Here is a 12,762-nt window from a genome sequence, read left to right as displayed (position 1 = left end):
TGGCCCTGCGATGAGGTGGCGACTTGTCCAGGGTGTACCCCGCGGCAGAAAATGGATGGATGGATGGATGGAAGTTTCTCATACACTTATATTTATACACTAAACATGTATTTAATATTAATACACTAAACATGTATTTAATATTTATACACTAAACATGTATTTAATATTAATACAAAAACATGTATTTAATTTTAATAAACCAAACATATATTTAATATTCATACCCTAAAAATGTATTTAACATTTATACAGTAAACATGTATTTAATATTAATACACTAAACATGTATTTAATATTAATACACTAAACATGTATTTAATATTAATACAAAAACATGTATTTAATTTTAATAAACTAAACATATATTTAATATTAATACACTAAACATATATTTAATATTAATACAAAAACATGTATTTAATTTTAATAAACTAAACACATATTTAATATTAATACACTAAACATGTATTAAATATTCATACACTAAACATGTATTTAATATTCATTCAATAAACATGTAGTTATTATTCTTACACTTAATATGTATTTAATAGTAATACAAAAACATGTATTTAATTTTAATAAACTAAACATATATTTAATATTAATACACTAAAAATGGATTTAATATTGTTACACTAAACGTGTATTTACTATTTATACACTAAAAGTGTATTTAATATTAATACACTAAACATGTATTTAATATTAATACATTAAACATGTATTTAATATTTATACACTAAACATGTATTTAATATTCAAACACTAAACATGTATTTAATATTAATACACTAAACATGTATTTAATATTTATACACTAAACATGTATTTAATATTAATACAAAACATGTATTTAATTTTAATAAACTAAATATATATTTAATATTAATACACTAAACATGTATTTAATATTCATAAACTAAACATGTATTTAACATTTATACACAAAACATGTATTTAATATTTATACACTAAACCTGCAGTTATTATTCATAGACTAAACATGTATTTAATATTAATACATTAAACCTGTATTTAATATTTATACACTAAACATGTATTTAATATTCATACACTAAACATGTATTTAATATTAATACACTAAACATGTATTTAATATTTATACACTAAACATGTATTTAATATAAATACAAAACATGTATTTAATTTTAATAAACTAAATATATATTTAATATTAATACACTAAACATGTATTTAATATTCATAAACTAAACATGTATTTAACATTTATACACTAAACATGTATTTAATATTTATACACTAAACATGTATTTAATATTAATACAAAACATGTATTTAATTTTAATAAACTAAATATATATTTAATATTAATACACTAAACATGTATTTAATATTAATACACTAAAAATGTATTTAATATTTATACACTAAACATGGATTTAATATTAATACAAAAACATGTATTTAATTTTAATAAACTAAACATATATTTAATATTCATACACTAAAAATGTATTTAACATTTATACACTAAACATGTATTTAATATTAATACACTAAACATGTATTTAATATTTATACACTAAACATGTATTTAATATTAATACAAAAACATGTATTCAATTTTAATAAACTAAACATATATTTAATATTAATACACTAAACATATATTTAATATTAATACAAAAACATGTATTTAATTTTAATAAACTAAACACATATTTAATATTAATACACTAAACATGTATTTAATATTCATTCAATAAACATGTAGTTATTATTCTTACACTTAATATGTATTTAATAGTAATACAAAAACATGTATTTAATTTTAATAAACTAAACATATATTTAATATTTATACACTAAACATGTATTTAATATTAATACACTAAACATGTATTTAATATTAATACACTAAACATGTATTTAATATTTATACACTAAACATGTATTTAATATTAATACAAAACATGTATTTAATTTTAATAAACTAAACATATATTTAATATTTATACACTAAACATGTATTTAATATTAATACACTAAACATGTATTTAATATTCATACACTAAACATGTATTTAATATTAATACAAAAACATGTACTTAATTTTAATAAACTAAACATATATTTAATATTTATACACTAAACATGTATTTAACATTTATACACTAAACATGTATTTAATATTAATACACTAAACATGTATTTAATATTTATACACTAAACATGTATTTAATATTAATACAAAAACATGTATTTAATTTTAATAAACTAAACATATATTTAATATTAATACAGTAAACATGTATTAAATATTTATACACTAAAGATGTATTTAATATTCATTCACTAAACATGTAGTTATTATTTATACACTAAACATGCATTTAATATTAATACAGTAAACATGTATTAAATATTTATACACTAAACATGTATTTAATATTCATTCAATAAACATGTAGTTATTATTCTTACACTAAACATGTATTAAATATTTATACACTAAACATGTATTTAATATTAATACAAAAACATGTATTTAATTTTAATAAACTAAACATATATATATTTAATATAAATACACTAAACATGTATTAAATATTTATACACTAAACATGTATTTAACATTTATACACTAAACATGTATTTAATATTAATACACTAAACATGTATTTAATATTTATACACTAAACATGTATTTAATATTAATACAAAAACATGTATTTAATTTTAATAAACTAAACACATATTTAATATTAATACACTAAACATGTATTTAATATTTATACACTAAACATGCATTTAATATTCATTCACTAAACATGTAGTTATTATTTATACACTAAACATGTATTTAATATTAATACAGTAAACATGTATTAAATATTTATACACTAAACATGTATTTAATATTCATTCAATAAACATGTAGTTATTATTCTTACACTTAATATGTATTTAATATTAATACAAAAACATGTATTTAATTTTAATAAACTAAACATATATTTAATATTAATACACTAAACATGTATTTATTATTCTTACACTAAACGTGTATTTAATATTTATACACTAAACATGTATTTAATATTCATACACTAAACATGTATTTAATATTCATACACTAAACATGTATTTAATATTAATACACTGAACATGTATTTAATAATCATATACTAAACGTATATGTAATCATACACTAATCATATATTTAATTTTCATACAGTAAACATGTATTTATTATCCTAAAATTAAGGCACACTTGGAAATAATGAATTTCTTTATGTGTGCAGTTGCGGCAGAAGTCCACAGGAGGGCGCAGGTTCCCTCTTAATAAATCCGGTCCTCTCCGTCTCTCTCTCCCTCTCTCTCTTTTTCCTTTTTTTTTTTTCTTTTATTTTTTTTTACATAAGTTTGGTTCCTCATACATTTATATTCATACAATAAACATGTATTTAATATTAATACACTAAACATGTATTTAATATTTATACACTAAACATGTATTTAATATTAATACAAAAACATGTATTTAATTTTAATAAACTAAACGTATATTTAATATTTATACACTAAACATGTAATTAACATTCATACACTAAACATGTATTTAATATTAATACACTAAACATGTATTTAATATTAATATACTAAACATGTATTTAATATTAATACACCAAAAATGCATTTAATATTAATACACTAAACATGTATTTAATATTTATACACTAATAATGTATTTAATATTAATACACTAAACATGTATTTAATATTCATACACTTAACATGTGTTTAATATTTATACACGAAACATGTATTTAATATTTATACACTAAACATGTATTTAATATTCATACATTAAAAATGTATTTAATATTCATACACTAAACATGTATTTAATATTTATACACTAAACATGTATTTAATTTTAACAAACTAAACATATTTAATATTAATACACTAAACATGTGTTTAACATTTATACACTAAACATGTATTTAATATTAATACACTAAAAATGTATTTAATATTAATACAAAAACATGTATTTAATTTTAATAAACTAAACATATATTTAATAAAAATACACTAAACATGTATTTAACATTTATACACTAAACATGTTTTTAATAATAATACACTAAACATGTATTCAACATAATAAAAAAACATGTATTTAATTTTAATAAACTAAACATATATTTAATATTAATACACTAAACAAGTATTTAATATGAATACACTAAACATGTATTTAATATTCATACACTAAACATGTATTTAACATTGATACACTAAACATGTATTTAATATTAATACACTAAACATGTATTTAATATTAATACAAAAACATGAATTTAATTTTAATAAACTAAACATATATTTAATATTAATACACTAAACATGTATTTAATATTTATACACTAAACGTGTATTTAACATTTATACACTAAACATGTATTTAATATTAACACACTAAACATGAATTTAATATTAATACAAAAACATGTATTTAATATTCATACACTAAACATGTATTTAACATTGATACACTAAACATGTATTTAATATTAATACACTAAACATGTATTTAATATTAATACAAAAACATGAATTTAATTTTAATAAACTAAACATATATTTAATATTAATACACTAAACATGTATTTAATATTTATACACTAAACGTGTATTTAACATTTATACACTAAACATGTATTTAATATTAACACACTAAACATGAATTTAATATTAATACAAAAACATGTATTTAATTTTAATAAACTAAACATATATTTAATATTAATACACTAAACATGTGTTTAATATTAATACACTAAACATGTATTTAATATTCATACACTAAACATGTAGTTATTATTTATACACTAAACATGTATTTAGTATTAATACACTAAACATGTATTTAACATTTATACACTAAACATGTATTTAATATTTATACACTAAAGATGAATTTAATATTAATACACTAATCATGTATTTAATATTCACACACTAAATATGTATTTAATATTCATAAACTTAACATGTATTTAATATTCATACACTAAACATGTATTTAATATTCATACATTAAACATGTATTTAATATTTATACACTTAACATGTATTTAATATTTATACACTAAACATGTATTTAATATTCATACACTAAACATGTATTTGATATTCATACACTAAACATGTATTCAATATTTATACACTAAACATGTATTTAATATTTATACACTAAACATGAATTTAATATTCATACAATAAACATGTATTTAATATTAATACACTGAACATATATTTAATAATCATATACTAAACGTATATGTAATTATACACTAGTCATATATTTAATTTTCATACACTAAACATGTATTTGATATATTTATACACTAAACATGTATTCAATATTTATACACTAAACATGTATTTAATATTTATACACTAAACATGTATTTAATATTCATACACTAAACATGTATTTAAAATGAATACACTGAACATGTATTTAATAATCATATACTAAACGTATATGTAATCATATACTAATCATATATTTAATATTCATACACTAAACGTGTATTTAATATTTATAAACTAAACATGTATTTAATATTCATACACTAAACATGTATTTAATACTAATACACTAAATATGTATTTAATATTTATACACTAAACATGTATTTAATATTTTCACACTAATCTTGTATATGATATTCATACACTAAACATGTATTTAACATTTATACACTAAACATGTATTTAATATTAATACACTAAATATGTATTTAATATTAATACAAAAATATGTATTTAATTTTAATAAACTAAACATATATTTAATATTAATACACTAAACATGTATTTAATATTAATACACTAAACATGTATTTAATTTTCATACACTAAATATGTAGTTATTATTTATACACTAAACATGTATTTAATATTAATACACTAAACTTGTATTTAATATTCATACACTAAACATGTATTTAATATTTATACACTAAATATGTATTTAATATTCATACACTTAACATGTATTTAATATTTATACAATAAACATGTATTTAATATTCTTACACGAAACATGTTTTTAATATTAATACACTAAACATTTATTTAATATTCATACAATAAACATGTAGTTATTATTCTTACACTTAATATGTATTTAATATTAGTACAAAAACATGTATTTAATTTTAATAAACTAAACATTTATTTAATATTAATACACTAAACATGTATTTATTATTAATACACCAAACATGTATTTAATATTCATACACTAAACATGTAGTTATTATTTATACACTAAACATGTATTTAATATTCATACACTAAACATGTAGTTATTATTTATACACTAAACATGTATTTAATATTAATACACTAAACATGTATTTATTATTAATACACTAAACATGTATTTAATATTAATACAAAAAATTTATTTAATTTTAATAAACTAAACATATATTTAATATTAATACACTAAACATGAATTTAATATTAATACACTAAACATGTATTTAATATTAATACAAAAACATGTATTTAATTTTAATAAACTAAACACATATTTAATATTAATACACTAAACATGTATTTAATATTTATACACTAAACATGTATTTAATATTAATACACTAAATATGTATTTATTATTTATCCACTAAACATGTATTTAATATTCATAAACTAAACATGTATTTAATATTCATACACTAAACGTGTATTTAATATTCATACACTAAACATGTATTTAAAATTAATACAAAAACATGTATTTAAGTTTAATAAACTAAACATATATTTAATATTAATACACTAAACATGTATTTAATATTTATACACCAAACATGTATTTAATATTCATACACTAAACATGTATTTAATATTTATACACTAAACATGTATTTAATATTAATACACTGAGCATGTATTTAATAATCATATACTTAACGTATATGTAATTATACACTAATCATATATTTAATATTCATACAATAAACATGTATTTATTATCCTCTAAATAAGGCACACTTGGAAATAATGAATTTCTTTATGTGTGCAGTTGTGGCAGAAGTCCACAGGAGGGCGCAGGTTCCCTCTTAATAAGTCCGGTCCTCTCCGTCTCTCTCTCCCTCTCTCTCTTTTTCCTTTTTTTTTTGTTTCTTTTATTTTTTTTTACATAATTTTGGTTTCTCATACACTTATATTTATACACTAAACATGTATTTAATATTAATACCCTAAACATGTATTTAATTTTAATAAACTAAACATATATTTAATATTTATACACTAAACATGTATTTAATGTTAATACAAAACATGTATTTAATTTTAATAAACTAAACATATATTTAATATTTATACACTAAACATGTATTTAATATTAATACACTAAACATGTATTTAATATTAATACACTAAACATGTATTTAATATTTATACACTAAACATGTATTTAATATTAATACAAAACATGTATTTAATTTTAATAAACTAAACATATATTTAATATTTATACACTAAACATGTATTTAATATTAATACACTAAACATGTATTTAATATTCATACACTAAACATGTATTTAATATTAATACAAAAACATGTACTTAATTTTAATAAACTAAACATATATTTAATATTTATACACTAAACATGTATTTAACATTTATACACTAAACATGTATTTAATATTAATACACTAAACATGTATTTAATATTTATACACTAAACATGTATTTAATATTAATACAAAAACATGTATTTAATTTTAATAAACTAAACATAAATTTAATATTAATACAGTAAACATGTATTAAATATTTATACACTAAAGATGTATTTAATATTCATTCAATAAACATGTAGTTATTATTCTTACACTTAATATGTATTTAATATTAATACAAAAACATGTATTTAATTTTAATGAACTAAACATATATTTAATATCAATACACTAAACTTGTATTTAATATTCATACACTAAACATGTAGTTATTATTTATACACTAAACATGCATTTAATATTAATACAGTAAACATGTATTAAATATTTATACACTAAACATGTATTTAATATTCATACACTAAACATGTATTTAATATTCATACACTAAACATGTATTAAATATTTATACACTAAACATGTATTTAATATTAATACAAAAACATGTATTTAATTTTAATAAACTAAACATATATATATTTAATATAAATACACTAAACATGTATTAAATATTTATACACTAAACATGTATTTAACATTCATACACTAAACATGTATTTAATATTAATACACTAAACATGTATTTAATATTTATACACTAAACATGTATTTAATATTAATACAAAAACATGTATTTAATTTTAATAAACTAAACACATATTTAATATTAATACACTAAACATGTATTTAATATTTATACACTAAACATGCATTTAATATTCATTCACTAAACATGTAGTTATTATTTATACACTAAACATGTATTTAATATTCATTCAATAAACATGTAGTTATTATTCTTACACTTAATATGTATTTAATATTAATAAAAAAACATGTATTTAATTTTAATAAACTAAACATATATTTAATATTAATACACTAAACATGTATTTATTATTCTTACACTAAACGTGTATTTAATATTTATACACTAAATATGTAGTTATTATTTATACACTAAATATGTATTTAATATTAATACAGTAAACATGTATTAAATATTTATACACTAAACATGTATTTAATATTCATACAATAAACATGTAGTTATTATTCTTACACTTAATATGTATTTAATATTAATACAAAAACATGTATTTAATTTTAATAAACTAAACATATATTCAATATTAATACACTAAACATGTATTTAATATTCATACACTAAACATGTATTTAATATTAATACAAAAACATGTATTTAATTTTAATAAACTAAACATATATATATTTAATATAAATACACTAAACATGTATTAAATATTTATACACTAAACATGTATTTAACATTCATACACTAAACATGTATTTAATATTAATACACTAAACATGTATTTAATATTTATACACTAAACATGTATTTAATATTAATACAAAAACATGTATTTAATTTTAATAAACTAAACACATATTTAATATTAATACACTAAACATGTATTTAATATTTATACACTAAACATGCATTTAATATTCATTCACTAAACATGTAGTTATTATTTATACACTAAACATGTATTTAATATTCATTCAATAAACATGTAGTTATTATTCTTACACTTAATATGTATTTAATATTAATAAAAAAACATGTATTTAATTTTAATAAACTAAACATATATTTAATATTAATACACTAAACATGTATTTATTATTCTTACACTAAACGTGTATTTAATATTTATACACTAAATATGTAGTTATTATTTATACACTAAATATCTATTTAATATTAATACAGTAAACATGTATTAAATATTTATACACTAAACATGTATTTAATATTCATACAATAAACATGTAGTTATTATTCTTACACTTAATATGTATTTAATATTAATACAAAAACATGTATTTAATTTTAATAAACTAAACATATATTCAATATTAATACACTAAACATGTATTTAATATTCATACACTAAACATGTATTTAATATTAATACAGCAAACTTGTATTAAATATTTATATACTAAACATGTATTCAATATTAATACACTAAACATGTATTTAATATTAATACAAAAACATGTAGTTATTATTCTTACACTTAATATGTATTAAATATTAATACAAAAACATGTATTTAATTTTAATAAACTAAACATATATTTAATATTAATACACTAAACATGTATTTGATATTTATATACTAAACATGTATTTAATATTCATACACTAAACATGTAGTTATTATTTATACACTAAATATGTATTCAATATTAATACAGTAAACATGTATTAAATATTTATACACTAAACATGTATTTAATATTCATACAATAAACATGTAGTTATTATTCTTACACTTAATATGTATTTAATATTAATACAAAAACATGTATTTAATTTTAATAAACTAAACATATATTTAATATTAATACTTTAAACATGTATTTAATATTAATACACTAAACATGTATTTAATATTCATACACTAAACATGTAGTTATTATTTATACACTAAACATGTATTTAATATTAATACACTAAACATGTATCTAATATTAATACAAAAACATGTATTTAATTTTAATGAACTAAACATATATTTAATATTAATACACTCAACATGTATTTAATATTAATACACTAAATATGTATTTAATATTCATACACTAAATATGTAGTTATTATTTATACACTAAACATGTATTTAATATTAATACACTAAACATGTATTTAATATTCATACACTAAATATGTAGTTATTATTTATACACTAAACATGTATTTAATATTAATACACTAAAAATGTATTTAATATTCATACACTAAACATGTATTTAATATTTATACACTAATCATGTATTTAATATTTATACACTAAATATGTATTTAATATTCATACACTTAACATGCATTTAATATGTATACAATAAACATGTATTTCATATTCATACATGAAACATGTATTTAATATTTATACACTAAATATGTATTTAATATTCATACATTAAACATGTTTTTAATATTTATACACTAAACATGTATTTAACATTCATACACTAAACATGTATTTAATATTAATACACTAAACATGTATTTAATATTTATACACTAAACATGTATTTGATGTTAATACACTAAACATGTATTTAATATTCATACACTAAACATTGATTTAATATTAATACACTAAACATGTATTTAATATTTATACACTAAACATGTATTTAATAATTATACACTAAACATGTATTTAATATTAATACAAAAACATGTATTTAATTTTAATAAACTAAACATATTTAATATTAATACACTAAACATGTATTTAATATTCATAAACTAAACATGTATTCAATATTCATACACTAAACGTGTATTAAATATTCATACACTAAACATGTATTTAATATTAATACAAAAACATGTATTTAAGTTTAATAAACTAAACATGTATTTAATATTAATACAATAACCATGTATTTAATATTTATACACTAAACATGTATTTAATATTAATACACTGAACATGTATTTAATAATCATATACTAAACGTATATGTAATCATACAGTAAACATGTATTTATTATCCTCTAAATAAGGCACACTTGGAAATAATGAATTTCTTTATGTGTGCAGTTGTGGCAGAAGTCCACAGGAGGGCGCACGTTCCCTCTTAATAAGTCCGGTCCTCTCCGTCTCTCTCTCTCTCTTTTTCCCTTTTCTTTCGTTTCTTTTATTTTTTTTTTACATAAGTTTGGTTTCTCATACACTTATATTTATACACTAAACATGTATTCAATATTAATACACTAAACATGTATTTAATATTTATACACTAAACATATATTTATATTAATACACCATACATGTATTTAATATTTATATGGCAAACATGTGTTTAATATTTATACACTAAACATGTATTTAATATTAATACAAAAACATGTATTTAATTTTAATAAACTAAACATATATTTAATATTAATACACTAAACATGTATTTAATATTTATACACTAAACATGTATTTAATATTCATACACTAAATATGTAGTTATTATTTATACACTAAATATGTATTTAATATTAATACAGTAAACATGTATTAAATATTTATACACTAAACATGTATTTAATATTCATACAATAAACATGTAGTTATTATTCTTACACTTAATATGTATTTAATATTAATACAAAAACATGTATTTAATTTTAATAAACTAAACATATATTCAATATTAATACACTAAACATGTATTTAATATTCATACACTAAACATGTATTTAATATTAATACAGTAAACTTGTATTAAATATTTATATACTAAACATGTATTCAATATTAATACACTAAACATGTATTTAATATTAATACAAAAACATGTAGTTATTATTCTTACACTTAATATGTATTAAATATTAATACAAAAACATGTATTTAATTTTAATAAACTAAACATATATTTAATATTAATACACTAAACATGTATTTGATATTTATATACTAAACATGTATTTAATATTCATACACTAAACATGTAGTTATTATTTATACACTAAATATGTATTTAATATTAATACAGTAAACATGTATTAAATATTTATACACTAAACATGTATTTAATATTCATACAATAAACATGTAGTTATTATTCTTACACTTAATATGTATTTAATATTAATACAAAAACATGTATTTAATTTTAATAAACTAAACATATATTTAATATTAATACACTAAACATGTATTTAATATTTATACACTAAACATGTAAATGGGTTGTACTTGTATAGCGCTTTTCTACCTTCAAGGTACTCAAAGCGCTTTGACACTACTTCCACATTTACCCATTCACACACACATTCACACACTGATGGAGGGAGCTGCCAGGCAAGGCGCCAACCAGCACCCATCAGGAGCAAGGGTGAAGTGTCTTGCTCAGGACACAACGGACGTGACGAGGTTGGTACTAGGTGGGATTTGAACCAGGGACCCTCGGGTAGTGCCTTATTAAAAACACAAGGAGTAAATACTA

The sequence above is a fragment of the Nerophis ophidion genome, unplaced genomic scaffold, assembly GCF_033978795.1.
Source record: "Nerophis ophidion isolate RoL-2023_Sa unplaced genomic scaffold, RoL_Noph_v1.0 HiC_scaffold_73, whole genome shotgun sequence".
NCBI classification, from domain to species: Eukaryota; Metazoa; Chordata; class Actinopteri; order Syngnathiformes; family Syngnathidae; genus Nerophis; species Nerophis ophidion.
The sequence above is the reverse complement of the archived record's forward strand: the minus strand, read 5'-3'. Positions refer to the sequence as shown.